The sequence below is a fragment of the Globicephala melas genome, chromosome 12 (assembly GCF_963455315.2).
Source record: "Globicephala melas chromosome 12, mGloMel1.2, whole genome shotgun sequence".
NCBI lineage: Eukaryota > Metazoa > Chordata > Mammalia > Artiodactyla > Delphinidae > Globicephala > Globicephala melas.
In genome coordinates, this window is record NC_083325.1 from 3,367,884 (window position 1) to 3,375,056 (window position 7,173).

At 42.2% G+C, this 7,173-nt stretch overlaps 1 long non-coding RNA gene across 3 annotated transcripts in view; it reads left to right on the forward strand.

Annotated features, from left to right (window-relative positions):
- Window positions 1-5,447, forward strand: part of LOC132598216 (uncharacterized) — a 66,344-nt gene extending 60,897 nt beyond the window's left edge. Inside the window, exon 13 of one of the 3 annotated variants that reach the window (XR_009566126.1) lies at window positions 5,103-5,447. This is a non-coding gene — a long non-coding RNA (uncharacterized lncRNA). Of the gene's footprint in view, window positions 1-953; window positions 1,208-4,064; window positions 5,057-5,102 lie in introns of those variants that run through there. The other 2 variants (XR_009566127.1, XR_009566122.1) reach the window with 2 other exon arrangements.
- The last annotated feature ends 1,726 nt before the right edge of the window (window positions 5,448-7,173 follow it).

Here is a 7,173-nt window from a genome sequence, read left to right on the forward strand (position 1 = left end):
TTGAAACATATAAATCCATGGTGTTTGGAACCACAGACTTCATGTGTGCATGAGGACACATGTGTGTGGCCACATATACGTGTGCATGGGTGTATGTGTGCGTGTGTGCATGCATGCATGTGTGCCTGTGAGCTTAAGGTCCCTAGAGAACCTAATACCCAGCTGAGAGTGCTACCACGCCCCAGGTCCCCTTTAAGACAGATTCAGGGAATTAATAAACCAAGTACGGACATAAACTCTGTCTCCTGGAGGATAGACCCTTTCTATTCATAGTCTGCTTTGCCTTCTGAAGGGAAGAGCGTGGCATGTGGAGGTCAAGGGAAACCATAGATAAGTCTGATCAAAGTTGTCATTTGGCAACAAACTCTACAATCACCACTCAGCCCTTTGGAAATTCTCGCCTTCCTTTCCCTGTCCTTCCAGGTCTTGTCCGCCTCTTCTCCTCCTTTGCAGTTTATTCCACCCAGTAACTCTGGCCCTGCCTACCCAGCTCTCTCTCCATCTTATTTCTCCCCTCCTGCCATCCAGTTGGTTTGCTACCGAAGGCAATGGGTATCCCCAAAGGCATGGGGTTCTTGGTCCTACTTACAAGTACAGGAGTTTATTAGAGGACGTATCGCCGGGCTTTTCTAGATTGCTCACCCTGACCACTAAAATATTTTGAGCATAAGCTCCCAATATATGCTTGCTAATCTATTATTTCTTATTTATTGTGCACCGCTACTATTGCTACTAGACGATATACATTGTAAAATACACATAAAGGTGAAAATTCAAAATAATGAGAATTTTACAGAGACGTAGAAGTTCTAATATTTTCTCCTCACCACCCATGGGGTCCCTTTGGTGACCCGTAGACCAGAGGTGGAAAAGGCTTCTCCAGTCTAACTTTAGGGGCCCCAGGGGCACTACAAATTCCTTGCCCCTCCTGAAGACAGGTCTTCCTTCCACAGATCATCTGCCGCCCCAGCGGCCCACTGGGCTCCTGGGAATCACAGAATGGAAGTCGCTGCTGCAAGTGACCTTAGCTTTTTTCCCAGTGCAACCATCCCTGCTTTGTAAAAGAAATTACAAATTAAACAATTTTTTAAATTGTATGATTCCTTTAATTAATTATTTAAAAATTGAATTATAGTTGATTTACAATGTTGTGTTAATTACTGCTGTGCAGGAAAGTGATTCAGTTATACACACACACACACACACACACACACACACATACACATTCTTTTCTTTAATATTCTCTTCCATTATGGTTTATCATAGGATACTGAATACAGTTCTTTGTGCTATACAGTAGGGCCTTGTTGTTTAAGGATTTTTTTATCGTGGTAAAAAACATAACAAAAAATTTACCATCTTAACCATTTTTAATCATACAGCATTAATCAGCAGCATTAAGTATATTCACATTGTCATGAAAAAGAGCTTCAGAACTTAGAAATCTGAAACTTTATACCCATTAAATGACAACTCCACTTTTCTCCCTCCCCCAAACGTCTGGTAGCCATCATTCTACTTTCTGTTTCTATGAGTTCGGTTATTCTAGATACCTCATATAAGTGGAATCATACAATATTTGTCTTTTTGTGACTGGCATATTTCACTTAGTGTAATGTCTTCAAGGTTCATCCATGTTGTATAGTATGTTATAGGATTTACTTCCTTTTTAGGGTTGAATAATATATCATTGTATGTACACACCATATTTTCTTTATCCATTCATTTTTTTGTTTTGTTTTTGCGGTACGTGGGCTTCTCACCGCTGTGGCCTCTCCCGCTGCGGAGCACAGGCTCCAGATGCGCAGTCCGAGCGGCCATGGCTCACGGGCCCGGCCGCTCTGCAGAATGTGGGATCCTCCTGGACCGGGGCACGAACCCGTGTCCCTTGCATCGGTAGGCGGACCCTCAACCACTGCGCCACCAGGGAAGCCCCGGATTTTGTCTTCGTAATTCCCTTTTTGGATTGTTCATTGTTAGTGTATAAAAACACAAAGCATTTCTGTATGTTGATTTTGTATCCTGCCACTTTGGGGAATTCATTTATTAGTTCTAACAGTTTTTTTTTGCGGGGGGGACGTGAATGGAGTCTTTAGGGTTTTCTACATATAAGATCATGTTATCTTTGAACAGAGATAATTTTCTTCTTCCTTTCTAATTTCTATGCTTTTAACTTCTTTTTCTTAGTACTGTGTGGAATACAAGTGGTGAAACCAGGCATCCTTCTTTTGTTCCTGATCTTAGAGAAAACACTTTCAGTCTTTAACTATTGAGTATGATGTTTGCTGTGGGCTTTTCATATATGGTCTTTATTATGTTGAGGTAGTTTCCTTATATTCCTAGTTTGTCGATTTTTTTTTTTTATCGTGAAAGGATGTTAACTCTTTTCACATGCTTCTTCTGTGTCAGCTGAGAAAATCATGTAAATTTTGTCCTTCATTTTGTTAATGTGATATATTTCTGTCCTTCTTTGTTTGGTTCCTGGGTCCTGTTAAATATTTCTTCCCAACTTTCAGCTCTCTGACAATAACCTCAGTTTTCGGTAAAACTGTGGGTTGGGATTTTTGTCCATATGTTATATGTTGTGATTTCTTAATTTTATAGCACATTTGATTCTTCAAGCATGCACCATTCTGAGCTTTGTTTAGGAGAACACGACTCCATTCTTTTATAATCACCCAGCCCTCGCTTGTAAAACTTCTCTCCAAGTTTTCTTTGGACTCTTCCCTTTTTCAATCTCTTTTCAAATCCCTAAGTAACCTCCTATGTGTCCCCCCAAAATTCATTCTTATCCTTTTCTGTGAAATTGCTCTGTCTGGTGACTCAGCAGTGAGACAATACTAAAACAATAGTAGCTGGAACTCCACATTCCCCTGGGTGCCAATACCACCCCCTGATCTCAGAAAATACAACTTGGATGTACGTCTTAAGCATATTTCTGGTTACTGGTGCAAAAACAAAACGAAACAAAAACAACAACAACAAAACCCCCCAAAAAACAACCCAATAAACAAAACAGAATGATACCTATAGTTAGCAGGCAATTGGTAGAATATGAGTTTTATTTTTAAAGTCAACCATACTTTAAAACCTAAGGCCACTTTATCAATGCTTTATTATAGATGTAATCAATTCCGTTCAGAGATAAATGCCTAAAGAATTAGATCATAAATGAAGGAAAAACAATGTGGAACAAAACTGTAAGGATGTGAAGCCTGAGCGATGTCTCGTCCTTTCTGAAATTTGTGATACTCGAGCTCTTTTTTTTTTTTTTTTGGAGAAGCCATGAACCAGCAGAGATGAAGATAAAACACAAGGGGAACAGCACAGAATCAATCACGAAATGCTGTCTTACCACAATTATTTTTCTAAATACTACCATAATTACACTTAACTCTTATTAGTTATATATCACAGTGATGTTAATGAAAATGACATATCAAAAAGGGAAAATTTACATAAAGCTTTCTGTTGGAGGCCCATGAAAGCTAGCTGAAAAAAAAATAAGTCAAAACTTCAGTTTGGGCATTTTCTAATTAGCTAATTGGCAATGGAATCTTACTTATCTTTTTATCTTGAGAGTTTTTTTTTTTCAGATCAAAAGATTTCCCCCTTATTAACGTTAAAGTAATAGACAAGTGTCTGCCTAAAACTATTATTATATGGGTAAAATGGTTCCATCTTTGTACCAGTATTATAAAATTCGGGATTTAATAATTCAAAGTTATGGGGCTGACATAGAATTTCTTATGAGAAACGCACACAGAAATCCAGGATCTTACAAAATGATTTCTCTTTCATTCATGTTTTAATTCTATTTTTAGTAAAACTTGATTGTTAGTAGATACAAGCTACCGTGAAGCCTTGGTCATTTTGTAATAAATGACTTATCATTACCTATAGCACTGGAAACTCCTCACTTCTTAAAAATGAAAAATGCATGTCAGGCCCCAATTTTTGTCTTTTCTGAAATTGCTAAGCAAATCGGAACTGCCTGAATCCTCTGTGGGGTCACATTGAACCCATTCTAATCTCCTGCGTGAACTCAGGGCTTGTGCTTTCAGACCCTGGTCGTGGCCTTCTGAGACCTCTGAGGAGCTGCGAGCGGGACATGCTCTGTCAGAAGGTTACTGTACGTATTTTATGCAGCCAAGCTATAGGAGTATCAGATTTACCTCCAACATCTTGGCTTTGTGGTTTTAAAAACCCCAAAGAGGAATTCTTCTGAAATAGCTGTTGCAGGAGTCTTAGCTTGGCTGGTCTGACTCCCAAGGGTTATTTGTGGCAGGATAATCTCGCGTAAGGGTGAGAGGTTCTGTCTTATTTCACTTTAGGTTCAAGCTCTTTTCCGGCAACAGATGGTGTGATCATAGCCACTGTGATCTCCTTAAGGGAATAGATGGGGTTTAAGACTAGTAGAAGGACAAACTAAAATATATAGGTGTGATCCAGAGGGGTAAGGACATGCCAGTATATGAAGAATAAGAGTAACATGAATTTAAAAAGTTACACCAACAGCTAGTAACACAGGTGTACGGGCTCCGTTGCTACTGATGAACATGGGGCCACGTTGCTCAGAAGGAGGGGCGCAGCAGGGCTGCATGAAGGACCCCCGAGGCCCTTGTCATGCTCTTTCCCAATATCTGTTCAATCAGCACCATCCTTTGAGGATTTCTGTCTGCATGGGGAAGTGAGGGTGGTCAGCTCCCTGCTGTTCTGGAACTCTCCATCTGCACGTTCCCTGACCATCACTGTCTGGAGCAGAGTATAAACCTAGCAGATGAAGGCTTGGTCCATCACTGATCCGCTCACCCAATTCAGGGAGTGGTTAGGTATCCTGACACGGCTGGCAGGGCTGCCGAGGGATGTCCAGGCCTCTCCCTCAGCAGGTGTGAGTGACCCGTCCTTCATCTCTTCCCTGACAGCAGGGCTGCCCAAATACAGACGCTGGGCCACCTCCCTGCTGGAAGGGAGCATCTGGGGAGGCTGCTCGTGGCAGCCTCCAGAGGCTGGGCGAGACTCTGAGGCTTAGCAAACTGGGCTGGCGAGACGGTGAAATATTTATTGTGATGCCTCCTCTTTTTTTTTTTTTTTTTTTGAAGTTCAGAAATCCTTGTCATCCTTGGGCTGAAGTCCGTGGACATGAGAGGAATTCATAATTAATCAGAGGTGGCCTGCTTCCACTTACTGATGACCTCAGCTTGCAGCAGCCAGAAGACAAGTGATGGTCTCTGCCTACTTGCTCTGTTGAGTGGTTTTTTCCTAATAAAACAGAAAAGTCCGTGAAACAAAAGAAAGCAATCCAAAACACTTGCCTGTTTGATGGTCTCTCACTAGTTCTTGGTGTGTGAAATATTTTCTCACATGGGTGAGAAAAGGGGCAAATAACTTTGCTATTTTAAAGTAGACATTTTATATGAATTATGTTTAGTCTTAGAGATACTTATTTCTTGGGACTTCCCTGGTGGTCCAGTGGCTAAGACTCTGTGCTCCCACTGCAGGGGGCCTGGGTTTGATCTCTGGTCAGGGAACTAGATCCCACAGGCCGCAACTAAGCGTTTGCATGCCACAACTAAAGATCCTGCAAAAAAAAAAAAAAAGAGAGAGAGAAAAGATACTTACTTCTTATTTCCCTTGAGTGTCTACAAAAAGCAAAGGAAGGATTGCGGGATTCTTCAGATAATTCAGACCAAAATGCTGATTTTCCTTTAAATATGTAGAGAATGGAAGAAAAATCTAGCTACATCTGACATGTGTTGTTTGAGTACTCTTTTGAGTTGGTGGATAAGGCCACGGCCTTACCCTTAAGCCAAGTCGCCTATCAGTGGAAAAATATTCAATATTTGTTATAAGAGAGAGCTTCAAGTGTCTGCCAAGAGTGGACAAATGTTTTCCTTCAGTGCACACACCAGCGAGTAATTTGGCATTTACCTGTTTCCCTCAGTCATACTCTGATTTGTGTATGGATGACGGAGAAAGATGTACTGATTACGGAGAAAGATGAAGGCTCCCCATCGGGGTATAAGGTGACTGCTGCTTTGGGTCTCCCTCCCTGTCTAGTCCCACAGCTCCTGCCATTCCCCAAGGGATCTCTTGCTCCAGGGAAGCTTCCTTGGAGTTCCCAAAGCCGTCCAGATCACCTCCTTCTCTGTGGCTCTACAACTGCTCTGCTCCTGACTCTGCTCTTTGTTTGTTTATTGATTGATTAGTTAATAGATTCATTCATTTATTTGGCTGCGTCAGGTCTTAGTTGCGGCATTCGGGCTCTCCGTTGCAGTGCGCGGGCTGCTCTCTAGTTGTGGTGCCTGGGCTCTGTAGTTTGTGGCGCACGGGCTTAGTTGCTCTGCGGCATGTGGGATCTTAGTTTCCCGACCAGGGATCTAAACCGCGTCCCCTGCGTTGAAAGGTGGATTCTTAACCACTGGCCCACCAGGGAAGTCCCTGACTCTGCTCTTCAGGCAGCCTCCTCTTTGGTACCTTTCTGACCAATCCACCTTCCATCCCATCCTCTGCTGAGAAGGGCATCTCTCCTTTGGCCTCTCATTTTCTCCTCTTCACGTCTCTAAAATACCACATTTCTCCTTTCAGCAGCCACAGATATTTACTGAGGGCACCTCTCCTGCCATTGGCTCTGCTTGGATGGTGAGTGGTGAGAAAACACAGTCCCTGCCCTTGTGGTACTCACACTCTAGTGGAGAAGAAAGATAATAAACATGCATATAAAATGACGCCAGGTAGTGTGATGACGAAAATATGGGGAGGTTTTCCTGTCTGACTTTCCCAGCACACTGTGAACCCTGAGAGCAGGTCCTGTGGGATCTAGCATGGAGTATTCACGTGGTGGTAGGTGGTGAATGAATGAACAGTTGAAAGGAGCATTCGTTGGACCTCTAACTATCTTCCCAGTCTTCCCAGCACTGGAGGATGTAAAAGAAATAAGAACTAATTTTACTTGTTACAGCTGGAAAGTTTTCTCTTCTTGAAGAACAGCTCCGTGGTATTTTCAGAGATAAAAAAGAATCTTCTCTCTGACTAGAAGATCGCTGTTGGTTCACACAGGCAGACACATCCCTATAAACATCTTCTGCCTGCCGTTAAGTCACCGTCAAGTAGATTACCCCCAGACACGTAAAAAATGATGGTTCTGTACTACAGGTTTTCATTCCTATTAAA